The sequence below is a fragment of the Heliangelus exortis genome, chromosome 13, assembly GCF_036169615.1.
Source record: "Heliangelus exortis chromosome 13, bHelExo1.hap1, whole genome shotgun sequence".
NCBI lineage: Eukaryota > Metazoa > Chordata > Aves > Apodiformes > Trochilidae > Heliangelus > Heliangelus exortis.
Genome location: NC_092434.1, coordinates 10,294,425 through 10,321,924, shown reverse-complemented (window position 1 = coordinate 10,321,924; position 27,500 = coordinate 10,294,425). Strand labels below are relative to the sequence as shown.

The following is a 27,500-nucleotide window of genomic DNA, read 5'->3' as shown; positions in this document are numbered from 1 at the left end:
CCTTAAAGCCAGCACCACAAAGCTGTGGAGAATGCGCAGTCTCAGTTGATGCTACAGATAAATTCCTCACTGAACAGTTTGCGTGAATTTACTTCAGGGCTGCAGCAATTGTTGCGTCTCCTTTTCTTCTCTGTGTACTGTTAAATCTCTGGAGAAGTGAATGGTTGAGATATAAAATGGTATGTGACTAGTTAAAACCTTTCCACCCAGAAATGAGGCTCCAACAGCACTTGGCTGTGGGAAGGAGAAATCACTTTACGTTAGAGCTGTGGAAAAGACACAGATGCCCACTAACAAAAGTGGGTTGTCCAGCAACCAAGAACTGGGTGTTTTTATTCGGATAGATATATTAACAGAGACACGAACTGGCTGTTCCCACTGGAATTATATCCCGTACCCATCCCTCTCATGAGAATGTTTGTCTGTGCCTAGAACAACGCTTTCCAAAAACTGGGGCCAGGAGGCATGAAGTTTACCTTATATGATGTGAAGCTTTTGACAGAATAAGACTCGATGTCATACCTGTTGTTTTAAATAATATAATAGGAGAGGCTGTGTTACTGGTCAGCATTTTTGTGCCTTATAGAGGGGAAATTATAAACTGCAAGGCAGGTGAGAATTGTGGATCAGCAGTGGACAACTTACACTGGCCTTGTGGATCAGGGGTTGGGAAAACCCCAGCATTTTATGCCCATGTGTTCAAAGTACGTCCCTTTTGACTTTGAGAGAGAGGTAGAAAAATGCCTTGTGGTGATATTTCTGTGAATTTTCTTGCAAGTCAACTTGTCCATACTTAGTGGCAGTGGTGTACTGCAGCTTCCTTAGCGGCTCAGCTCCAGAAATGTTTTTTGTTGCAGTAAAAACATATTGTTCTTACTTTTTTAAAATTGTAACTTGTTTGAGAAGTTGCAATATGACAGGGTGTCCAAACACATGATTAACAAAATGTGTTTTGCTGCTTCTTCTATGATATGTAACAATTTTTTTGTTGTTTGTTTTTGGGGGCCTTGCTTTGTTTTTGTTAGGTTTTTTTTTTTGGGAAACCATAATTTGCAGAACAATGAAAGACTCTGGGAATTAGAATAGTCTAATTTTAAATAAACTTTAAAAAGCATTCCAGGGAATCTGAAGGTAGGCCAGCTGGTGATTCTAGCTATTGATTGAGCAAGGTTCTCTAGTTGAACATAGGGTCACATTAATGCTTCTTGTGATGAACTGGCTAATATGGATCATCTTTTCAAAATTAATATAAAATAGGAAAAAGGGGCACATTTTGCACATGTATTAACTCTGATTTGGTATTTTCATTTATTAAAAAAAGTCTTCAAGTGAGGCATTTAGCTCTAGACTTTTTTTTCCTAAAATGTCTTATTCATTAAAGAAGTTCTGCTCCAGTGAAGTTGCACATGCTGATGATGCTTGAATGTAAGCACAATCTTAAAATAAGACAAAAATGGAAGAAAATTCATATTCTGTACAGAGACTCAGAGGAATTTAAATTTCTAAATTTGGGGGCTCAGTGTTTAGTAATTTAAAATTATCCAAGCACCTAGGTATCTTATGCAGGTGACTGTCCTTGTAGATCCAGGTGGGTTCATGTGTGTGCAGCATTAATACCTCTTCCTGATCGTGTCCAGGGCTTCCAGGTTTTCAGTAATGGATGCTGGGACCAAGCACAGGATTTGGGAGCTCAGCCAGGTGCCTAATAGATATTGCAAGACTTGTCTCTTAGATGAGTGCTTTATTGGATATAGGTATAAGTGCTTCATTTAATCAGGACTGTGGCACTCTAGGAAATTCTAGAGTGATCATATGTGTAATGAATTTTGTTTCTGTTCAGCATTTGTGAGTCCTGTATATTGGCCAATTGTGTAATATTTGGAAAACACATCATTGAAAGTAACATTATATTTAGCTGTTGATGAAAGCCATGGGACTGAAAGCTGTTGAGACAGAAATCTTTTTCAGGAGACTAGAGCTGTAGTGCTCTCTGACTCATTTGATCCTCCCGTGTCTCCTTTGGGATTCAACCATTTTTAAAAGGAATTACAGATAGCAGCAGAAGAATGGTTTTGTCACTGGCTATTCATCCAATGGTGTTTCAACATAGGTTGCAGATTAATGTAATTTATTGTGTTGATTTTTGTTTCCTAGGCATCTGTTCAATATACCCAAACTCCTTCTGTGTAAGGCTCTGAGGAGCCATCAGTTGGCAACACTTACAAAACACTGAGCTACATATTCACTGGTGACTTGGAGGTAAAACTCCTGATGCATTGAGTCTCCAGTGCCCTGAGCTATCCAATTGTCTATGTCAAAAAAACCCAATGTGCCTTGTGTCAAATATTACTGATGTTACTATTGACATTGTGTCAAAAGATGTCATACCTAATGTCTGTCACTGAAGAATGGTGGCAGAGTCAAAATTTGACAAAAACCACTTAGGGACAGGCAATGAAAGAACTGTGCATCTTTTTCATTCCCCTCGAAGGAAACTAAGTTAAAATTGTGTCTATTCAAATCTTCTTAGGCAGCACACATTTAGTGTTGCATATTTGTAGCCACAGAGATTTAAACTTCCTCAAAATATTGCTAATCGGGGAAAGGTACTAAAAACGAGTTTAAAATGCCCCAGGTTAATCTGCAGAGCTGCAGTTGGTGAAGCACAGCTCCGTGTTCATCCAAGGTAGCAGATAGTTTCAAACATACAAATGCAATGATGCCAAGAGATACTGGGCCATGAGAAACACATTGAAGACAAATTTGGTTACTCTTATTACATTTCCCTGGATATTATTTTAAAGTGTTAAGGCTTTTTCAAATTTGAAATCCATGATGATATATAATAAAATTCTTGTGTTCTTGTGAGAAGGTGTTATTGTTGTAAATTGAAGTTTATTCCCAATATACTTTTCAACATGGCTTGATATGACCTAATCCCTCTGGGTGGTCTTGCAGTATCCTACAATGTAAGGACAGGATCTCCCACCCATGTGGATGTAGCCAAAGGAGTATTTACAAATACACACATTTTCAAGCCTGTTTTCCTTTTGGGTGTTCTGGGATATTTTAAAATACTCTGACACTGCTTTGTAGAGGGGTTTGTTTGTCGTTTGGGTTTGGGTTTGGTTTTGTTTTCTGAGGGCTTGAGTAATTTGAAAAAAAAAGCATCACTGAGTCCCTAACACATGGTCAAGGTCTGTATCCCTTTTAGAGGCAGCATCAGATAGTTCTGCTGTTCTTAGACTGTACCGTGGGCAGCAGTGCCTGGCAAGAGTTTATCTTTAAGCAGACAACCTCTGTAGTTCAAAAATGCTCCTCTTAAGTAGTAGCCATAAAAATAATAAAATACAGGACTTTAAAGAAATATTCTGTTCTGCTCCCAAAGGAACTGCCTGTGTTTTCTCAGGTATATGCCTCATGTTGCCCTGAGAGCCTCTGAACTTGTGTGAAGTAATGTTGGACTGTTTTGTCCAGCCAGTTTGTGTGATTTGTTAGAGCCAAGAGGTCAAATCTTCTCAAGCAGTAGAGAAATCTTAAGAGACAGTGCTTGATGTTTTCAACAAAAGGCTGACATGCTGCTTTAGTTTTCTATGGCTTTCCATGAAGTGAAAGAGTCATATGCAAATAGTAAACATCCTAAAGTCTCAATGTATAGAATTAATTACTGCGGAGCAGCTGCACTTTCAGTACCTGCACTGTGCTCTACCTGTCCTGGGTGCAGCTCTTCTGGAGGCAATGCTGAGAGCTGATGAAAATCCCAGTGCATGAATCAGCTGGTGTGGGGCTGTAGGAAAATAAAAGCAAAACAAAACATTTGCCTAATTACTGACATAACTGGATTTAACAAACATGGCATAAATTACTTTTTTTTTTTTTTTTTTTTTTTTGTTATTCTGTTATATTATTTTTTAAAAATCCTATTTTTTAAAAATCCAGTTTTGGATATTTTGCCTCTGGAATAAACAGAATTTGCAAGTTCAGTGCTGTCAGCATTTCTCAAAGAAGTGATATGGTTTGGCTGATTTTTGCGATGACTTTGTGTGATGACCGGCTCATTAACTGTCCTACATTTAAACTTGGAGCACACTGAAATGCATCTTTGAAAGCCTGAATTAGTATGTCTGGGCTAACTGGCAGTTTATCTTCAAAATAACAAACGAGAATCTTCCAGAGCTTTTTCTAGTAACTTTGTATAATCTAGATTCAGCTCTTGCAAGACTCCTTCCCTCCTGCAGGCTTTCTCTGCTTTCAGTATCTCGTGTTTCCTTATCCCAGGAGAGATCCTCTGGTATGGCTTCTGCAAATATGCCATTTTTGAGTTAATAAGTAACACAAAAGCTTTTCCTGACCTGGTCTTGGCCTCCAAGGTGAGAAGCAGAGGAAACAAAGGAAGAAGCTCAGCTCTACCTCTGTAAATCTCAGTTCCCACCTGAGTCATGGAATTTTCTTTTCATCTTGTACAAATTTCAGTCATTAAAAAGTTTTGTTTCATTGGCCAAGATTGCTCAAGCTATTCTATTTGAATAAATAATATATATTTTGAGAGAGATTCCTGAACTCTGTCCTTTTGGCATTCGCTTGTGCTGATGAAGCTGTAGGTTAAAGGCTTGCTCCAATTAAAAAAAGGGCAATGAAAGAATGAGCTCCAGTAGGAGTGGAAGAGTGAATGTGTGCTACTAGAATAACCTAGTCTGATGCTCAGGTTACTCACTTATGTCATGTGAAGCTAAATAGCTGATCTGTCTTATTCAGAACCAGACCTGAATGTAAGCCTTTCCCTCTCAAAGGGAATGCCTTTATTTCATCTTTCTGTAAAGGACCTGTGATTCCTTTACTTTAATTTTTCTTTTTTTCCTGACCACTACTTTTATTAAGTCTCTGTACTACCAATTTGTTCTGTTCTTTGTAGGGCTTTCTGCCTCTGCTTGCCTTATGTAGTACAGACACGGATTCTGAATTTGTATTAATTCTAAAAACATTAACTCCCATAAAAAGAATTAATGTCTGGACTTTGTGTTTGATAAAACACTTAGCATAGTAAAGTAACATGGTAAAGTTTAATATACAAATGTAATATATTTCCATCCATTTAGTTTAAAATTCTCTTCCTCAGATTTAGCATTTTACTAATGAGAATACCTGTATAACAGTAATACTTTAATGCTATTTACTAACATAAATATTTGCTTTCTAGAAGCAATGTTACACAAAATTCCTGAACTGCAGTCTAAGCAACTGCTGGAATGTTTGAGGTAAGAAACCTGACCTTTGAGAGGATCAACATCATGAAAACAGAGTTTCCACTGTTTGTGACTTGTGTCCATAGTGAAAGGGCTTGGAATGGCAGGGGGGTGACCAACGCAAACTGTATCACAGCTGAACCCAGATGGAAAGTTCTTGTCATTATAATTACATTGATAACAGAAAATATTTTACATTAATTTCAGCGTATCCTTGTACACTCAAGACAGACAGTTTGGCAAGGTCTTTCTGCAACAGATAAGGGAAAATAAATGGAGACCTTCATTTATACTAAATATTAGGAGCTGTAAAACCTGTGTGGAAAAGAAGAATCTTGAGTCAGCTTTGTTCTAAATGCTGATGAAGTTACATTAGCCACAGCTTGAAAGCAGAGCAAAATATGTCTTCTTTGAGGCATCATCTTCTCTACATAAATTCTGCTCCCTCTCCCTCCAACTCTTTAGTTGCTAGCTATTATTCTGAAGTGTTTGCATTCAGCATGCATCATGAAGTATCATATCCATGTTGCTGCAGTTGATACTCAAGTCATGGTCCTGATATTTAATCAAAGCAGCTTTGATTGGGCTCACGGCTGTCAGTCAGTGATAGACATGGGAATGAGTGAAGTTTCAGTAGTTGTTCCTCAACTGGGGGGATTTCCAGATTTCAGGCAAATATACAGAAGCCTTCTAAAATAGTAAGCCTCCCATGGGGTTATTCTTGAAAGTGCAGGAATTTGCCCGATATATTTAGGTGAGTGTTGATATGACACTGCTGCAGGAAAGGTCAAGCTGTTAAATTTTTTCTAGGGTGGGCTTGCAGTTGAGATATGGAATGGAGATGCCCTTTACTTATGATGCCACTTCTCTTTATTTTTTTTTATTATAATGATTTCTTTTCGAGGGGTCTTATACTCTTCCCCTTTTTTTTTTTTTTTTCCTTAGCAAAGTACTCCTACTTAGCTTATTTATTTTTCAGCTTTAAACCATCAGCATTTTATAGATCTGAATTTCACAATGTGAGGATGATTGCTACGTACAATTTGCAAAATTGTGATTAACCAGCCCCTGTTTCGAGTCAGTTCTCCCTAATTCACAAAAGGCTTCCAAGAATAGTCTGCACAAAATTCAGTGTGCAAATTGTAGGGCAGATTTTTAGAGGGCAGTTTAAAGAATGAAGTCCTAAGGGTTTTATCTATATTTATATCTCTTGTTAAACCAAACTCTTATGTAAATGTTACAATCTGTAAATAACAAGCTGAGCAGCTTTCTTAAAGGAAAGATTGCATCCACATTTTTTGAGATTTGGCAAAATTATTAACTTACACAATAGACTAATATACAAGTATATTTGGAAGCAACTAATGCTAGCCTGTGTCTTCATCTGTATCTTATGGATATTTAAAGGCTTAAGAATACATAGACCTTTCATTTTCCAGCAGAAATTGACTCAAATTGAAAAACACTGCCCTTAGTGATGACTTGAAAAAAATGGAGATAGCTTTTGTATACTTTTACTTTTTATAGTCATTAATGTTGTAGTAAATCTTGTATTATTGTATACAGTCTGGATTATTCTTCATTCTTTTGCCTTTGGACAGGAAAGAAATTACTGGCTTCCATCAGTGTTATTGGCAATCCCCATATTCTGACATCTGTTCCCTTCTAAACATTTTACCAACCTTGATGAAATGTAGTTTAGTGTTAGAAGCTGACTTGAAGAAAAAATTGGATGATAAAAAAATAACATTGATTAAACACCAGAAGTAATTTACCAATGACTATCAATATTTTGATGGCCACTGCAGTTTATTTCAGAAAAGCTAGACATCTTATAGAAATTTTAATCATATTTAGTCTTTGAATTAAGCTGAATAAATGAATTCTCATTTTTTAAACAGAGGGATGAGAGACTGATTTTGCTGAATTTTAATCAAACCGTTTGAGCTGTATTTCTGAGAATGTTTGGGGCATGCTGTATAGATGCCATGCAATGCACATCTCAAAATTAAAAATCTCAATATTTTTCTAATACACAGTGGAGATGCCAATCATGACTCTTTCCTTTCCATTGAGCCATTGCAATGCTGTACCTAGATTTGCCTGTGCTGGAGTAGGGGAGTCCTGCAGGGCACTTGAAGGGACCTCAAACAGCAAAGGTGTTGTGTGTCCAACCACTGACTTTACATACAGACCTTTATTAATTGTGCCTAATTAAAGTAAAGCCAAGTAATAAAAGGCAGGTGTGATTATTCTTTTTCTACTACCAAGTGTAGAGCAAATATTTGTGGCTTTCCCCAGCCTGTGGGGTGGTGGGCTACAAGAGGACCCTTGCAAGAGGTCTTGGAGGGTTGAGGCAAAAGAAGAGGTGAATGTTAAATTTTCAAGGATAAGAACAAGGTAATTGAATTGTGAAGGAATAGGGTGTGAATAATATCCTTTTGGTAAGGGAATTGAAAAGGGCTGCTATAAGAGTGTGTGTTCTGATGTTGTAAAAGGTAGAGGATGGGAAGAAGAGTTGGAGCAGAGTTTGGGCAATGCTAAACCCCATGTCCTGTGGGTTGATCATCCTTGACCTTTTCAGTGAGGAGACCATAATACTTGAAGGGGGGCAGGAAGGTATATTTCTCCAGCATTTGCACATGAACTACAAAAAATGCGATTGCAGCTCTTGAGGAATTCACTTACTTGCACAAAGATTTTCAAAGGTGGAATTACTCCAGTAGGAACAGGATCTTGTAGAACTCCAAATCTAGTTTTTGATTCCCTTACCTTTGAGAGTAACTTGAACCACTGAGGGTTCAAGGTAGTTGCTAGGCTATTTGAAGAGGAGGGGATTTGAGAGATTTGTTTTCTCCATTTTACAGAAAAATTTACTTTGAAAGAAAATTTTCCTAGCAGACTTCCTTTAGAAATTCAGCATTTCATGTTTCAGTTTTCCTTTCATTTCTTAAAAGTCATGTTATGGTAGCAGAAAGTGAATTTTCTAGGTTGAAGTGGTATGTAAACTGCCAATTTTTGGATTTGAGTACTCTGTGCTAATCATTAAAAAAAAAAAGGTATATATATATTTCACGCATTTGAGCTGGAGGCCTCTCAGCATGTTTTATAAAAAGCATTCAAAGATGAATGAATCCTCACATAACATTGCAGACAAAATTTCACTTTAGGAAGTGCACTGTTTTTCTTAAAACTGATTTAAAAAAAATTTCTGAGAATGCATTGGATTCAGCAGTGATTATAGGTACCTACCAGGTGTACAGACTGGTGATCAGGAGGCTGCCCTGGGAACTGTGGTGGCTCAGATTCAGATGGCTGCCATTCCCGAGTCTGAGTGAATCAGTTAAAATATTAAAACAGGAATTAAACAATCTCTGAATTAAACAAATGTAAAGGACTTGGTTCTCCTCTGCTGTAGTATAGTTTTCCTGTAACTATTAGAAGACAGAAATCTTGACTTCGTCTTTTTCTGACAAACTAAAGACAGCACCTAAAAATTGTTGGTTTTAAACAACTGTGGTTTAGGCGAACCTTTTGAATAATAATTAAAAAAAACCCCACATTTTTTCCACACAGAAGCTAGAAATTAAATAAAGAAGAAAGAAAATTGTCATTCTGTAGTTCTACTTAGTGTCTCTTACTCAAGGATAGGAAAATGGAGAGGAAGATTCAGTTGTTTGCCCCAGTGTCACGGAGCTGAATCTGCGGGGGTGTGACGTAGGGCCCAGGAGACCTGACAAACCAGGGCAATGTTATAATCATAGGTGTCTGCCCTCCCTTGTCAGACCCATAATGCCTGATAACCTTCTCCTACCATCTCACAGCCTCCCTTTAACATATGGTTTCAAAGCTGTTGACTTTCACCTGCTTAGATATCTGTACAAACTACTAGTAGGAACTACATAAATATCTAACAGATGCACACATTCACCCTGGGATTAATGCATTCTGGACTCAGACCCGTCAGCATCACACCCCTTCACAATCACATTTTATTTTTTCACTTGCTCATGTGGTGTACACCTGTGACATGCTGGCAATGCACTTGCTTGCAGTGAGAGAGCTGCTCAGGTTCAAAGCTGTCCTTATATCTTTGTTCCCTTATGCCTGAACCTTTTGAGGGTTGCTCTTAGTGTTCAAAAGGCTTGAGTATGGCATTACATCTTTAAAACCTATTCTGACCCTTTTTTGAATATGCTGAATATAAAAACAGAAACAAAGCAAGGAGAAGTAGATAAATAGATGCAGGGAGACATCATAAGAAAAAAAAAAAAAGCTCCTGAGCTTGCCAGTATTACTTCATGCATTTACTGTGAACCTCTAAACTAACAATAGACCACCAGCACCTCATGCAGCTGGGTGTGCCAGTTGAAGGTGAGCTGAATGTGTGGGCTTTCCAAATGCAGTGCAATAACAGGAATGCCTGTGCTAAATAACTGCATTGGTTTGGGTTTTTTTAACAATATTCATAGGCCTTCATTTTTAGAAGTCTGTGTGGACAAAAAAGAAAAATAATAAAAGGGGTTGTCAGTCCTAGTTTCAGTTATAAGACACTGCTTGCAAGGACTGATGCAGCTGCTAGAAAACCAAGTGAATTTACATGCACTTAACAAAGGTAGAATTGGGTCATAAAATGGAGGAAAGATTGTTCATCTTCTGGACCCAGATTTGCTAAAGTCTATTAGTGTTGGCTAACAGTCTTCTTGTAGTTCATTCTTGGTTTCTTTGCTTTTTTTCTTTCTTTTTTTTTTTTTTTTTTGCTTTAAATGAACAGCTGATGTTCCAATACGTAGCTGTAGCAACAGAAAGGTTAAGAAAAAATAAATATAGTCTAAATGTATACCTTCAGGTGCATCACTGATTTCAAATTATTAATATTCAATAATTCATGGTTGTTTAATGAAATGACATATCACATCAGAAAAAGTAGAACTGAGAAATACATGTAACTTAATTCTCATTGCTGAGGATTCATTTAGTTACTATTGCTGCTATTAGTATTTGGAGTCATAGATTTGGATCAGTGTTACATGTGATGTTAAATTTCAAGGTTTTTAAATAAAAATAATTATGCTTTTCACTGCCAAGAATTTACCATGACAGCCTGGGCTATGAATCTGAGAATAGTAAGGATGGACATCATTGGTAAAATATAAGCAAACTTTTTTTGGTCAGTTTTTCAGCAGTGCAAATATATGCAAGGGTTGCTCAGAGATTGAGTTAACCTTTTCTCCTTTAATGATACCTGAATTTGAGGTTCTCTTTCACGTAAGTTCCTACCAATTTAATGGGTATAATTTCTATTAATTCAGAGTCTCTCTTTCTTACATTGTTGTTACTTGAAATGGAAAATACTGGTTACAGTCCAAGAGAAAAATTTATAGCCTGTCATTGTAGCCTTGTGCTATTTCAATACAATAATACAAATGCATTCCCTCTTTGTGATAAGTGTATTTTTCCTTTTACTTTCTCATGCAATGTTCAGACCCTTTCCAGACTTACTTTGTCTCTGTAGTCCCAGAGATTATAAGCGCACAACGAACCTTTAAAGCAAGAAGAGCAGACTCTCTTGTTCTCTGTCACACTCAGTCTGGGAATGTGGGAGGCAATTTTGATCTTGTACATCTAAAAGTTGGGGCTTGCGGTCCTCCCCTGTAAGGTCACCTTATAATCCTGTGAATATTTTCTTACATTTTCCTATGTGAAATACAGCACTCTCCCATGTTGGATACGGTAAAAAAGTTTTCCAGTAGAACTTCTGTCAGTGTGTTCAGTGAGAAGGAGATGGAGTTTAGGAAATGCTGCATGTTTTGGAAGTGAGGAGACCCACTGGACAAAATTTTCTTTCCAGCAATCAAGGGAAGATGAGAGTCTCGGAGCAGTAATATGGACTCCTCTAATTACCACTTCCAAGTTATTAGCATCTGGAGCCCTTTTTCCCTTTCCTATCTAGCAATTACAGAGTGGGATAGATTAACATTTTGCAGAAACTGGATACTGGACTAAGTTGCTCACTGTGTTGGCATTTGGTTGTTTGCTGAAAATGATACTTTCAGTTGAAGTACAGGCTTTTTACCTGACCATTCTCTTCATAGATAATGTATGTTCAGCTACCACTGAAATTATTTACTTACTTCTCTGCTCCCTGCCCCCACCAAAGAGGCACATCTTAAAAGCCAAAGAAAACCAGTCAGACACATGTTTTGCACATGAAGGATCACATCTATAGTAAAATGGGATCCATATGTGTGTTTTGGATGTGAGCATCAGTGCTCGGTTTAGCTTTGCCCACATGCCAGGGCGTGTGCGCCACTGCCTAAAGCTCAGATTTTTCTTGGTAAATCACACACAAAATTTGAACTCGGGGTTGCATTAGAGTCATAAGTTCATAGTTTTCTGTTGTTTCTTTCCCCATGTATAGTGTCCTTTGTTTACAACCCAAATCCTCTCAAGATTAAACTTTAAAAAGACTCTGTGATTTAATGGACTTAGGATCAGATTCTAACCTCCAGCATGAAACAAGCCTGACTGTAGCCCTCAACAGCAATAGAGGATTGTTTGCAGTTGTGAAGCAATGACCACCAAACATTGTTCAGACAAAAGATGCTGGGACTAATTTTTGCATGGATTAAATATTCAGATGAATGTTAAAAAATGCAGCAGCAGTAGACGGTGACATACACAAAGGACATAAGAGAAGTTGCTACGATTCAAATGTAGCATTGCGCTTTTTTTCCCCTAACTATAAATATCTCAGGAAAAAGCTTCATATAAAGAAATATGCTAACTTGAAGGTATCTTCTGCACATGTCCTGCAGAAGGATCTGGACAGATGGAAAACCGACCTATATGAATCTGTTGGCAGTTTTAAGATGTATAAAGATAACTGACTTTTCAGTTCATCTTCCAAGTTTTGGGCTTGTTTACGCTTACGCGATTATTTTATTCATTCCTTTCACTTTCCCCCTAATAAGAACAATCTTGTACATTTCAGATCAGATTCTTGCTATTGCTCAGGTATTTCGTACTTCTCTGGTACTGGAAAACATCTGTGAGTTCACTGGACTCCAGAGGATTGGAAATCCTGTCTCTAAGGTAATCCTTGGTGTAAGCAGTGGTGGTAGCAACAGTGTGCCATTGCCTCTCTTCTTCAAGCAGGGGGACAACCTGTGACTGTCAGATTACTTCTCTGTCAAATACAGGTAAAAAGGAGGAACCGGCTAGAGAACAGTTCTGAAACTTATTGTACTGTACACCAGGCTGTTAGTTGGGTAATCTAAAGATTATTTTGGAGACCAGCAATATTCTGCCATCACCTCTCAGTAATCTTCAGGGCATGGGAAATGAGGTTTGTATTTTAAATATGGAAAGATCTTTCCTGTGTTGGCAAAAAATTTAGCTGTTTTGGGGTACAAATGCTGTGTAATATAAATAAAGTATATTTGAAAGCGTGTAATGCATCAGGGAAAAGGAAAGTGTGAAAGGGAAAGATGCCTTTGTGGCATTTTTTTTCTTTGTTGTTTTTCTTGTCATCGTGGTCTTGATGCTGAAATATGCTTGCCTTTAACACTTTGTTATATAGTAATTTTTGAACTACTGGGGCTAGGTGATCAATTATTTTATGAAGAAAATGGGGTGTTTTTTCAAAAGCTGCATTTTATATTCATTCATAATTATCTCCACGTAAGTCTTCAATTTTGAATCTTGAATTGGACACACATGCACACTGACTCGCATGTAACAGATCTGTGACAGGAGGCACGTGATGCTTCCATACCATAATTATTCTCTGAATCAGGCCCAGAGTCCTTGGGAGATCAGGAAAAGCTGCTCTGAGTTCATCTCTGGGACTCAGAACTCAGCTTGGGTTTTTGTCATACATCAATCTCTCTTCATTTAAAAAAAAAAACCAAAAACAAAAAAGTGTCTTTAAATTTTTAACTTCTTTTTGTCTTATCTTTGTATTAGGAACACTATAAACTGCAAATCTAATCCATGTGAGTGTTTTTGTGAGTTGTTCTTGTATCCTCCCCTAAATGTTCTTGTTAAGTCCTGTGGTTTACCAATTTTATTTCTCACATTCTTAAGTGAACTATATATCTCACTCATCTGTTGCATAAGAAATACATGTAAAGATAAGATGACTGATTTTTCAGAGGGGAAATGGTTAAACTGGTTTTGCCAAGGTGCTGTTGTCTGCAGAAAGTAAATGTATAAAATACATAGATAAAGGTTCTTTTCCTATAATATCTTACCTCTAAAACATGTATTTAAAGAAACATAGAATTTTCATCTTTAAGTTGTTCTTTTGAAATCTTGTAATGGCTCCATATGAAATCATTACTTCTTACATACTTCAAGTAATAATCTTAACAGTAACAGTATGTCCCAGAGAGTTTCATGGGTCTATGCAGTATGTTGTCAAGTCTGTGACCTAAAATGCACCTGATCAATACAGGTAACTTTTCCCTTGGCCAAAAAGAAAAAAAAAAAAACCAGAAAAGAAATATCATGGCTGCTCAGCAGTCAGACCTGGTGGGAGGTCTCAAGTTAGGAGATGCTCTCACTCTGATGAGGATGTGCTGTCTTTACAAGGGTGTTATCCTTTTAGCTTACACATAAATTCACATACTTTTCTTTAGAAAGAGAAGTCAGTGCTTGAGTGAATGCACACGTGAACCCTTGGTTCGTATCTTCATAGAGATGGTAGCTGCCTTCTTGGGAACCAACAGGACCTCTCTGCCAGTTCACAGAATCCCATTGTTCCTGCAGCCCCGGCGTTAGGGAGGTGAAGCAGAGCACTGCACACTGTCAGAGGGGCTACATCAGCAAATCAGTGGCTAATAAAGACAGGCAGCAACTGCAGCAGCAGTGTTGGCCTTCTCCACAGCAGGGTACCACAGATGTTTCAGATAACAAAGTGAGCTTCGCTGACAGAACATGTGTGTAATATATAAAATAATGGGAAACGAAAGAGGGGGGGAAAAAAAAAAGGCCCCTCCAGTCCACCCATGTAAAAATGTTTTTTATTTAGAAGCGAGCAGCTGAATACAAATATTGTCTGGCTACACAGAAGTAAAAAATAGCAGGCTGATGTTGATGAGAGACTTCGCATAGTTTCTAGTAAAACAGAGTAGGCATTGAAATAATTCTCTTGTCCCTATGTTGGGTCCAGATCTTCAGCTGGGCTAAATTTTATTTTCTGGCAATTACACTTTTTTACTTTCTCTGAAGGTCTGACTGTGCTGTGGCTGGGGGGAGTCACAGCCAAAGTTTTCTGTGTGACACTGTCAAAGGCCAAATGGTTTCTGGACAGTAACAGCTCTACCAAACAGTTGCTACAGGAGTTTTGCAGGGTGGACCTGGAGAAACAGGAATATGCAATCATGACCCACAAGCACCAGGAAAAAAACCAGCAAAAATGAGCATATCTCAAGTAAGATAATAAGCTGGGAACTGGAGGAATTACAGCAGAAATCCCTGTTTTTATTATAGTATAGGCTTGCTCTCTCTACTGTTCCAGTGTCCCACAGTAATAATACCAGTGTCATAGTTGAGGAATCCTTGAGTGAAGGAGACTTTCATAATATTTTCCTGCACTAGTCTCAAGGATGAAGAAGGGGTAGGAATGGGGCATCCTAGAAATTGCTGGGCCACCCAATGTTGCTAATATCTGGTAAATGCTACTACAGCACTGGGGTCTCGTATGAGTTGGTGTGTGGCCAGCTGGAAAATGGTTTACAAACAGCCATGGTAGAAAACGCAGAAGGCCTGGTCACCTCCATGTGCCTTTTAGCACCTGTGCTTCATCACCAGTTCTTGTACAGCACAAATGAGAGCTGCCTGATAGTGTATATCTTGTTAGCCTGCTTTTGAAGAATAATAGACAATGGGATTCAGCATGACGGGACAGGAAGCTCCTATCAGAGGCTAATAAATGTTTCCTTGTAAAATGGAGAGATGCTTATGTGAGTCCAGATATAAAGTGAAAGTAAGACAGCCCCCAGAGGAATTACTGAGGTAATAAATGTACTTACTAGGGCAATGTGTGCCAGAGAGAGACAGAAATGGCTAAGACCAGAAGAAAATTAGAACCTCAAGTGCAAGCAGAAGCTGAGTGGTCAGATGAAATTCAACCCTTTCCTCTGAGAAAACAGTATCTGCTGGTGACTGACTGACTTGATTATCTGGGCTTGGCATGGCCAATGAAAAGAACAACAGTGTATGATTTCTGCCATCTGTCCTGTTTTAAGTAGTAAGCCATGAACATAGAATATGGTAACCAGCTGAGGGAGGATTTGGCTCTCTGTATGTTTTTATGTACAGATTGTGCCGTTGCAGCTACACCACTGCAAGGGGTCAGGGTCTGTTTGGATGTCAGGTTGATGTGGCACGGGGCTCAACGTTGCAAGGTGTCCAAGATTCTTTGAGACTACCTATGGCCCGGCACTATGCTTCTCTGTATGTACTCTTGAATATTTTTATGTTATTCAGAACAGAGTTATCTAAATTGTGAGGGGTGAAGGCACAAATTTTTTTCACAGCGAAATCAATGTGAAATCAGAGGTGAATGATCTATAGCAGAATGATCTATGGTAGAAGTTCCTGAAGCTGAAATATAACTACAGGCTAGGTAAATTGCTCTGCAAAATTTGCATGTGTTGTGGTGTCTTTATCAAGGTTTCTATTTTCACTGTTTCGCTAAAGCAAGGTGTGTAAAAGCAGGAGTTCTGTACTGCATTCTTTAACTGAAGAAAGTAAAAGAAACCCTGATATTTTAAAAAAAAAAATTAAATATTTTTCTCCTCTGAGCAGCATCTTAGAATTGAGATCCACCTTGAACATACCAAGGTCAGAATCTGAGACACAGAATATGCTCATCAAGCTGCCCAACAAGATACCTTTATTCAGCCAAATTGGAAAACTTGTGTGTAACTCAAAAGATCAGAATAGAGTCCTTATTGAGCAAGGTTAGGAGGGATAGAAACAATCGGCTTATATAGAGTATTTTTACTTCATAGGAATGTGGTTCTGATTGCTGAAAATGTATCCTTTGCATGAAGTACAAGCATAATCCTATGCCTACTTTGCCCTTTGAGTAGAAGTATGCTTAATAGCAATTTCAGGGGAAAAAAAATCTGTTTAAAGCCTGTTGAGCAGAATATCCACTTATAAGAGGGAAACTAAAAGTGAATAATGTTAATGGAGTTCTGTTTTGTAAAATGCATTGGACAACTAATAGAATTAAGTCACTATAACAGTGGACGGTTGAATTACATTTAAAAGAGTACCTAATTTATGGCCTTTAAAAATAGTTTTCGAGCTGTGTAATATGTTTGGTAAATCCTAGACCTCCTTCCCAAAAAAGTTTTTAGGAATACCATCTCACACTTTATATTATGGTCAGAGGACCTTTTGTGCCACTGTACGTCAGTAGTTCCATTAAAATACTTAAGTAGGCTAATTAGTGAAAGAAAAAAAAAATCATCTCTGGAGAAAATTATTATACCTGTTTATTAGTGTGGGGGAAGTTCTTAATCTGGGAGGAAATTTTGGACAATAGCCATGAACAATGACCAGACCCAGGACCCTCTCAGGAAAGGTAATTAAACCCTACAAATACCAATTACTTTTTATCCCCAAGACAGTTCTTTTAAAAAAAATAGAAGTTTGTGCATAACTTCCACCAGTCTCTGGAATATTATATACAGCAATATGAAGTTTTATGCTCCCATCAGTTTTTTTCTTCCCGTTTGGTTTTACTGTCTGTTTTATTGCTGTGAAACTCTGATTCGATGTTATCTTATGCAAAGGAAATTCCCAAATTTACTGTACAGTTTACATAAAACTGTTTTTATTTTTATCAGTTTCAAAGAAGTCTCTCGCAGATATTTGATGCTGGTTTTCTGTTGTGGTGTTCAGGAAAGAGAATTTGAGAGCACTTCTATGTAGCACTGAGTTTTATAGAGAGGTTCTGTGTAGCAATGCTTTCCTCAAACTCTCTGTTAAGTTTTATAAGATTCCTTAAAACATCCTACAATTTTGTTAGCTTTTGTGCTGGAGGGTATGCCTGCTGTGGTGTCATTCATTGCTCATCTTAAAAGAAGGCAGAGAACAAAGGTGGTATAAGCTGCTAATCTTCTGGATCAGCCAGACATTATTATTCAGTGGTATATGAGAATTAAAGGCACCGATCCTTCAGGGCAGGAGGTGCAGGAGAGGGGCTGTGGGGCTGCCAGCAGCAGTCACTTCACTGCAGCATCCTGGTTGCTGGAGTGCTGGTGCTTCATGCTGTCTTCAATGTGGCTTTTCCCTGCTGGGTGCAGTGGAGCTCTCTGTGGAGCATCACATTGCCAGAGAGCTACAAATTCAAGTGGCTGGTTTAAGAATGTGATCGTTTAATTTTTTTTCATATTATTATAATTATTTTTTATTTTTAAGATAAATTTAGCGAGGAAGACCCTAGCACTTTATAGGTCTTGCTTGTCCACTGTGAGAGAGCTGTGCTGTAGCTGTGCCCAAGTTCTCATTGGGGTAACCTCCAAACCTGCAGAATTAGGGCCACAAGGGCTGGACTGCATTTGTACAGCTAAGGAGCAGACTGGAAAAAGGCAGTGAGATTTCTGTGGTCAGTCATTTTTATGGCTCTGTACTTTATAACATACAGTAAAAATTGTGTTATTTTACAGAGAAGCTCCACTGTAGGTCAGCCCTTGCCTTAACCAGCAACTTGAAAAGTAGCTCCACTTGACTCCCAGTACAATCTACTCTGGCCATTAGTTAAGAATTGTTTCTTTTCTGTCTGTGGTGTACGCAGCTCCATATGGTGGTTACTTAAGGCTGATCTAAGAATAAACAAGTGTGCAGAGTTTTAGTCACACAAAGGTATGGGACTCAGTCTTTAAAATTAAAAAAAAGTTCAACAGAGGAGAGCTACTCTGGCTTTATTTTACACCAAATGTCATGAATCAGACATTAACTCTCACGTCTCTTTTTGTCATTCTTGGTTCATTATCACATCTTCTCCAAAGTAAAACTACTCTGGGTTCTTTTTTCTGTCTGTGATTTTATCACTGGTTTTCTGAAAATGAAATTACTGCATTATCCTCTATGTTCAGTACTTGCAGCAGGGAGATTCTGGCTTTGCCTCAAATTGCTTACATTCTGGATATTTTTACAGTGAACATCTCTGGAGCAGTAAGGAACATTTTTGTGAGGATGAGAAAGAATGTCAGACTAAAGCACCATAAATAATTTATAGTCCTCACATAATTGTCCTGTGAAAGTTTCTAACGCTTCCAGTTTCTTTCTACTCTCCCCTATTTTCAGCTATCAGTTATAGAATCTTGACTTAATATTGTTAATTGCATAGTAAACAGAACAATATTGTTTGCCCCAAGACAAATTACCATTTCTCATTACAGAATTCTCATAGACCACAAATCATTGATACCATCTCCACCAGTTATAATAAAGTTTATCTTCAATCTGATAAAAAACATGTACTGAATAATAACTGTTGCTCTTATTGTAAGTGGTTTAAAACCATGCTTTTTAAAAAGCTGGGTAGTTCATGGAAGTTACAATTCTGAATTTGCCCTAGAAAGGAGAGGTGAGAGTCGTGGTCATAAGTGGTCAGATTTCCAAACGTGCCTCTGTGGCTGCAGTGTTGCACTTGGCAACTGATGAAGCTCTTACTCCTGCCACAGTCAACCTATACAGCCAGTCCCACTTTTCCTGCATTTAGTGTATTTAAACTGGTGTTCATTGTGTAGTGTGTCTGCATGTTCAGGTTATTCAGAGAGAAGTACAGTTCATTTAGGTGCTGTAAGAAGGGTTCTCTCTTCAATCCAAATTGAACATCAGTGGGTCAGAGGTTTCTGTCTCAGTCCCCAGGATGAGTAGTTACACTGCAACATTGCAAGCACAGACCTCAAGGCCTGGCTGAAAACTGCCTTAAAACACTGTCTCGTTTGACTTCCACCACTACTTGTGCTGTGCACACTCACAGGTGAAGAAGAAATAATTTAGTATGACACAAACCACCAAAATCCATAAAGGGAATACCATGGCAGAAGTATAGGTATTGTAATGCTTTTCATCTATTTCACACAAAGTAGAAATCTTCCAGTAGTGCATTTCCAATCTTCCCCAATGAATTTAGGTACTCTGTGGGGGTTTAATCTTCTAGCCCTAAAAGTTTTAACGTCATATATAGTAAGATGAAAGCATTTGCGTGGTTGCATAAATGTCATTTAGAACAAGACTGGCCCAAATGTTAGTTGTCACAGCTGAATTTTGCATTTTGCTACCTGTTTCCATTGAGATCATAAAGTTCAGCTCTAAAAACAAACTTATTGAAAACCCAGTTCTGCTTCTGACTCAGGGTAGCACTAGTTTGCTGAGAAGGGCTAAAATTTGGTACCAATTTTATAGTTCAGGGACTTTATGATATAACTGGAAATACCATGCAAGTCCATCAGGTTTTGGACAGAGGTGTGTGAAGTTGTGATTGAATCAGGTTCTGGTATAATTCTGTGGGGAAACAAAGATTCAGCAGGATTCTTTCAGAGTTGAACCCCAAACTCATTAAAATATTACAATAAAGTAATTAATGCACATGGCCACTAGACACTCTTAAAATGTAAATTTCACAGCTGTAAGAAATTAGATTTGTTTAAAAATAACAGAAGGCTCAAGTACAAATTACAGAGTAAAAGCCTATAAAATTTCAAACTGGGTTTTAAGGCACAGCTTTTTTTTTTTTTCCCCTTCTTATTTATTTATTTATTTATTTTATTTTACTAGATCATTTCCTTTAGCACTAGCATTCAGAAACAGAATTCCTTCTCTGTCTTTTGCCTCTGGAGTTGCAATAAGGCACCAGTATGGAAACGATTAGTTGGAAAGGTTTCTTATTGGAAGGTTGGAATTAGAAAACAAGGAGTATTTTGCAATGAGCCTGTGTCCCATCTAAATCTCACCTTGCCTTCAGAAGGTGCTAGGTTTGCAGCTACAGGCACAATGTCACAAAATTAATTGAATGAGGATGGTCTCAGCTGACACCCATGTATTAGCATTTGTTGGGACCATTGCTTTTTCACTGCACATGTGTTTTGGCTGATACATGCATAACTTCACCAATTTGAGTAGTTCCTAGAAGACAGTGCCCTAAATCTCCGTGCCACAGAGGCTAAGAAAAGTAAAGCTACTCCAAAGTTCAGGAGCAATGGAGCCAACTGGATTTTGCAAGGGATGCAGTGTACATCTTTTCAGTGCAGAGGCCTAATGCCAGATTCTCCAGCAGTTTCTTACCCATCAGTGTTTACAAACATGGGCCTGACTGTAATGCAAGACAAGACTCTGACTAACAAATGTCCAGCAGTGTATTTCATTCTGTTTACATCTGAAACAGAACCGGAACAGAGGGCTCCACAATGGCTTCTTGGCACACCAGCTACAGCAGCACTGAAATGATTGGAGGGAGGAATTCTGGACAGAGGATGTTCCAGATGAATTCTGTTGGAGATCCATTGCTAAGTTTACGCTACGTGCCTAACTATTAAAAAGTTCAGATTATGACCCCTCTAATGTTATTTTAATGTTAGTTTTTAAACTGTAATTATAAATCAAATTACAGTCAGGGTCTGAAGCTGACAGTAGTGAGCTGGAATAGTCTTTAAGAACTGATTTATAAATAACCCCTCTCAAGCACTATTAGTGATTCCAGAAAGAGAAATGCTACTGGACTGACCAGATTCTCCATGCTCCTTTCTTGTCTCAGACAAGACAACTTGCTAAGTGTCACTTCTTTTCTGGTTTCCAGAGGCATAATGCAGGATTTTTCCTCTTTACCTGGAAACTACATTTCCAAAGTCTTAGGTTTCTTTCTTTGAGTTTGACTGAAAGTCATGAGCTCATTTAAATTGTATTTCCTCTGTTCTTTTCTCATTCTTTAGAAAAATTAGTTACAATAAAGACTGAGATTTCTAAACACTGAATGGCAACCAGTAGAACAACTAAGTTGAGAAAGGCAGACCATGATTTAGGAAGTGCAAAATTTCTGGGCAACTGAAGAAATTATAGGAAAGGAATGTGCTTAGTCACTGTGGTTGTGTTGGGCAGTAGCACCTGGGTGAAGGTATTTGAAAACAAGGGCTGAAAAAGAGACCAGAAGGACACAGATGAGAGGATGTAAGCATTCAGTTTGATTGAAATGTTCTGTTAAAATAATGTCCATAATTGTTTTGGCAACTATATTTCTTTTTTAAATTTTTCTTTTACTGAATGTAAATGTTTTCATTAGATACTCCTGTAACTTGCCTAAAAATGAACTAATCCTCTAAAGTAATGGATTAGAAACTATACACTTCAAATTCCCTTTTACATAGATGTAGTTTGGGGTGGGAGGGAAGGAATCTCTGGGTAGATAGATCAGACCATAATAAGCAATTCATGGTGACTTTTTAGGTGCATTTTGGAGTTATCTTCTTGTGAATGTCCAAAGTATTTATTCAGTGGTTACTTACAGAATTCTTTGATGAAGAAAACATTTTAAAACTCTTCACTCACAGAGTTTTTTGTTTAGATTATTTATAATTATGGTCATAGCTGGTTACCTGAACCCTGTTATTTCTTCTGTTCCCTGATTGCATGAGTTACATATTTACTTGATTCAATACACAATGTAAATCGTGAGCATTACAGCTGAACATACATCTCAGAATTTTTGTTTGGTTGCTCCGTTACATAAGTCAGCCAGTTAAAAGAGGGAGGGGATGTATCACATGATCTACTTGAGTAGCTAATACTTTAAAATTTTGATATTATATATCCAGAAGTATATGTTTTGACCACAGTGAGTAGATTATATAAAATGAGTGGTCCTCTTGCTCTTCCCTGATTAATGGTTGATGCTGCTACATCAACAGAATGAATGTCAAATTCAAACTTCAATTTGAAATTTGAAGTCAATGAATATTTAAGCATTCATTCTAGATGCTGACTGTGAAGACATGCTAATATTGGTACATTTTTTTTGCAGACCGACAAAACCAGAAAGTAGTTACCATGTTCCTAATGCTGCTAACTCACAGTTCTCCTTTGAACGACAACGTTTTACACTGTTTACTCAGGTCTTGTTTTTGTCCTGTTTTGCAGATGGGGAGGCTTAGGCAAAGGGGTTAAAGGACCTCTCCTGGGCCACAGAGTGTGTTGATGTCTGTTCCCACTCCCTAGACATGTGCATAGACTACTAGACTTCACTGCTCTGGCTGCAGCAGGTAAGACATATTGTACATACAATGTGATCTATACTTGAATTGACTTAACTATTTCCTAGAAAGGTGAGAGACTCCCAAATACCTGGCTATAAGTTATGAATCATTTCAGATGAATCCCTGAAAATGTGAAACAGACTATTCTCTGTGTTGCAATCATCAAAACAATCATAGGTACAATGGTGTGTCAACTACTAGCTAAAATGTGTCTGTGCATTAAACACTTTTTTTTCCTGACAGTCCTTAGACAGCTGATGTGGTCTCTTGAAGCCTTTTTTTTTTTCTCCCCACCCTTTAGAGGAGGGACATCAAATACTTGTGACTTACCATGTTTTGGGGTTTTTTCTTTTTGTTTTTCCTTTTTTTCTTTTTGTTTTTCCTTTTTTTCTTTTTGTTTTTCCTTTTTTTCTTTTTTTTCCTTTTTTTCTATTTTTTCCTTTTTTCTTCTTCTTTTTTTTCTTTTTTTCCTTATTTCTTTTTCTTCCTTCTTTCCTTTTTTTCTTTTTTCTTTTTTTTTTTTTTTTTTTTTTAAATATGGAAAAACTATGGTGGCAGAGAATATGGAATGTGATAGATTATATATAGACTTTGTTCAGAATTGTTCAGACTGTGTTTACACTGTAGCTGTTGCAATACTTGCAGGCACAGTCATTTAGAAAGCATCACCGTGCAGTGCCCCAGAAGGTCCCAGAGTGATGGCCTTCCAGTTTCCTGGAAAGCTTTCCAGCCTCTGAGCAGCCAGTTGGAAGCATTCAGGAGCTGCAGTTAGCCTAGGGAGTGCAGTGTAGACATACATAAAACTTTGCTCCATGACATTGCAAGCAAAGTCTTCCTGGTTGTGGTTAAGAGAGTGAAGATTATTAGATTTTTATCCGGTGTGACTAGAGAACCCTAGAAAGGAAGAGCTAGACTCAAATGGAAAGGCCTTTCTCGTAGGGGTAAGGTTAACAAAATTTACTTAAGAATTTGTCTGGATTCATTGAGGAAGTGTCATCAAAGCTGTGTGCCAGATCTCTGTGTGGTGCAGGAGTCACACCAGGGGGTAGAGTCAAAATCCCACCATGTGTTTACAGACTGCTTGATTTTTTTTTTCACTCATGCGTGGAGTTGGAGAGTTTGCAGACCAGTAGAGTGTAGAAAGATTGTTGCCTTTGAAGATTTATTTTCTGCCTTCTTTTCTCCTGCACTGGATGGTAGCTGTGTATGTAGGAGGAGGTACGAGCTCAAACAGACTGTCTGGCCATAGGTGCCCCCATGGAAGTGCACTCTTGACAGAAATTCTGCTGTAGAAAACTGGTGAATGGCAACCAGGGTTCTAACATTAACTCTGCTGAGGAAATTAATTCTTTTTCCTAAGATTGCAGCCTTTGAGCAGCAGATGACAAGGTCCTAGAAACAATGTGGGACTCATTGATTGGACAATAGCTGTCCATTAAGTATTAAGGAAAAAATTATGACCTCTAATTTTGGATAGTTCCTAGATGAATTAAGTTAATAAAGTTGCAGCCTAGTTGCACTGTATTTCTCAAGTAGTCTCTTCTTCCTACATGTCTGGGAGAATGGAACCCAAACACAGCTACCACTTTGTAGTCCCACAGTTTGGCCACATTAGTGTGAAAAGGCTGACTGAAGTGAATTACATTTTATTTTGAAAACATTTCAGCATAGTGCAGAAATGCTTGGAAGGGTGGTCTTGAGGCTGCAGTGGGGTTAGTCAAAAGCTCATAGTTAAAATGTTTGCTGAAGTACTTTGCTGTATATAGAGTTCTTCAGTTTTTCTTGTATGATGTAAGCTGATTTCATAAAAGCATAACTGGACTGTTGCTTTTAGAAGAATGCAAAGTCTAGCAATGCACTGAGCAGTTAGGTAGGTTCCTTGTTTGCCTTGTTTAAAATCTTAAGTATGCATTTCTGCATTTAAGAGGTTTTTTCCCCCTTATGTGGCTTTCCCTTCTCTCGGTGTTCAGTGCAAAGAATGTCCAGCATTCCAGCATCATTCTTCTGTCATGTTGTGGTAAGGATTCATGCAAAGTCTGTGTGCATGTGCTCCCCTTCCTTTGGTATGCAATCTACAGCCTATATTTAACTCTGTACATACACAATGCAAAGAATCACAGCATAGCAGCTGTTTGGGGGTGACAAGGTATACAGTCACGGAAGAACTTAAGATAATTACTAAATGACATCTGCAAAATGCTGATCTTCCTGTGAAAGGTTCCCCTTTCAACAGGCAACATGAATATTTTTACCTGCTGTTTTTTCTGCTGCCATGCAGTTAATTCTGTTTGAACCTTATCAAGGAGACTTGAGAAAAAAAAATCAACCATTGAAGACTTGCTCTTTGTTTTTTCAATCTGTGACCCCACCAATCTCTTTAGCAAGCCATGGTTCAGTACACTGGCACACAGCAGTAGTTCTACAGTGGAAAAATCATAAAACAGATGGAAGCTTTACATTTTTGTTTAGTTTTTAAGAGCAGTTTTTATAACATCGCTTAAAATCATTCTGATGCATCATACTGTTTACACTTAAAGCTTTGTAGCTAAGATGTTTACACTATAGAGAATGTTTTAAGATATTTTATAGTTATGATATTTAGATAATTGGCAAGAAAAAAGATAGTTTGTTGAGATTACAGTGATGTTGGTAACCGTGAAGTAACTTATGAGTCTCAATAAATATGTCCAGTTCGGTGGAAAGTACAAACTCAGTTAAAACAAAACAACACAAGAGGGAATATCTTTTTAGTGAAATCATTTCCTTTTCTTAATCAAAAGATGACAGCCACAGCCTTAGAACTCCCATCTGTAATGCACCACTCCACGTATCTGCATAAATGGCTTTTCTTTTTATGATTGATACAGTTATATCAAATCAGTCGATTAATATTCTGTTTCAGGCCAGCCAGATTGTATAGAAAAGATAATAATGTTCACTTTCCATGCAAAAGTTCAAATGATCTAAAGTGAATCCTGCTCATTTTCTCTTAATACTCTGTTTTCAAGATAAATACATTTAGATGTTTTCATGTAGACGAATGCCTTCATACCATAGTTCTGGAACATTTTAAAAAAATGTCCCCAAAAATGCATTAATCAAAAACAATAACTCCTTTTAACTTTTGTAACTGCTCAGAACTAAAGTATGAAATGGTCTGTGTGTGGGCCACAAATGTTGGGAATGCAAACATTTCACAATAAACATGTTTAAATGAAAGTACTTGGCTAGATACACTGTAAGATAGTACATGTTGGGTTAATTAATGCATACTCCATAAAAATAAACCTCACTTTCAAGATCTGACCAATAAAAATCATTAGTATATTTGGATCAGATGTGCTGATGGATGATTTTATGTATACATTAAAGTTTTGTAAAGCAAATTGTCCTTGAAAAACCTAGAAACAGATTTCAATTTAAAGTCAAAATGACCCATTACATCTACTCTCTGTGTTTTCCTATAGCGATATGATGAATTATTTCAGTTTTATCTTCTATACCTGCAATTGATTTACTATTGGTGGGTTTAAATTTATCATTTTAAATGTGCAAATCACAGCTACATAGTGGGAAACTGTTCATTTTCACAAAAATTGTTTGCCTGTAGAATGTGGTAGTATCTGATCCTAGACATAATCAAATTACTGTACAACATTATTTTTCTCCAAAGAACTTCCAGATCTTAAATTGAATCATTTTAGTACATGCATAAAATAATATTTTACATTAAAAATCATATCATATAGTCTTAGGGCAATCATACCTATAAACAAGTATGTTAACTGACTTTCCATTGTATTGTGCTGTTGAGCCAGTAAGGAACAGTGAAGCAAACTGTGATTGTCTTTCATGTTGAATCCTGTCTTTCTCAACACCAGCTCTCATAACAGGCAAGGTGGTGATCAGTATTTGACAGATCTATCCTGGCTAATTTACTAAATTTGTGGTTGCTTTGTAGGAAAGCCCCACTCTTCACCCTTAGTGTAGAGTCTATATTTGTATGAGCAGAATTAAGTAGACCTAAAGACTGTTTTCTAAAAGAGAGATGGACATATTTCACTTTTTAGCTCCCTATCTGTAAAATATACAAAATACGATGTTTGACAGGTCCAGTTTCAAGCCCAAACATAATATAAACAGGACACAAATTAAATTTGCAGTTAAAATAGAAGTGAAATGCTTTCCCTATGGTTATCAGCAGCAACTTTTTTATTCATTTTAACAAGTATCTGTGCAAAAGATTCTTCATCTCTGTAGTCAAAATGACTTCATTAAAGAACAGAGATCTGATACTGTAATTTTATCTTTTACCTTTTCTGTAGCATTCACAAAGTCACCCTCCTTGCTCAGGAGAAGAAACCACCTTTTCTCTAAAGCATTCATTCAACTTTATCCCAATCCTGCACTGTACAAAGTTTTAGATGTTCTTCGCTTTACCTCATCCACTAGCTACCTACTTTCTTGTCAGCATGATACAGAATTCAGAGGCTTGGGTTGTAATCCTGTTCAAATTGGGTAGGTTTCTGTGGAAAGTAGGTGGCACAGAAAATGTCTGCAGAAGTAGAAGTGGAGACTGATTAAGCTAATGGAGGGAGTGAACATGGCTGGCTAATGAGCAGATAAGTAAGGAAGGGATCTGGGAATGTGCTGGCAGACAAAGACAAGAAAGCTTGAGAGTGGCACAGCTGAAGAGGGAAGAACTGGTTAGAGATGGGTGGTTGACAAGTTTCTAGTTATGAGAGGAAACATGAGCTACACAGCTGTATCTGTGACTAACTTAAAGCTGGCAGGACATTCTTTAGATGATTACATCTATCAAACTCCCCTTTAAAGAAAGAATAAATATTTTACTGAAGCAGAGAAAGAAAAGGCTTAGAGCTGTTTTAATAAACTATTAGAAAACTATTTTAAGCCAATGGCTCAGAAGACTGTGACTTCTCATGTCTAGAAATTCAGTTCTAGGAAGGGAACCACTGGG

At 37.6% G+C, this 27,500-nt stretch overlaps 2 protein-coding genes across 4 annotated transcripts in view; both read left to right on the top strand.

Moving 5' to 3' along the window:
* POP4 (POP4 homolog, ribonuclease P/MRP subunit) overlaps nt 1-6,417 on the top strand; it is a 377,629-nt gene extending 371,212 nt beyond the window's left edge. Inside the window, exon 8 of the mRNA XM_071756814.1 lies at nt 6,403-6,417. The gene's annotated coding sequence lies outside the window, so the exon portion shown is untranslated. The remainder of the gene's footprint in view (nt 1-6,402) is intronic.
* The window catches only part of ZNF536 (zinc finger protein 536), a 338,017-nt gene that overhangs the window by 78,263 nt on the left and 232,254 nt on the right, over nt 1-27,500 (top strand). For all 3 annotated transcript variants that reach the window (XM_071756806.1, XM_071756805.1, XM_071756804.1), the window contains one exon: nt 22,404-22,525. The gene's annotated coding sequence lies outside the window, so the exon portion shown is untranslated. The remainder of the gene's footprint in view (nt 1-22,403; nt 22,526-27,500) is intronic.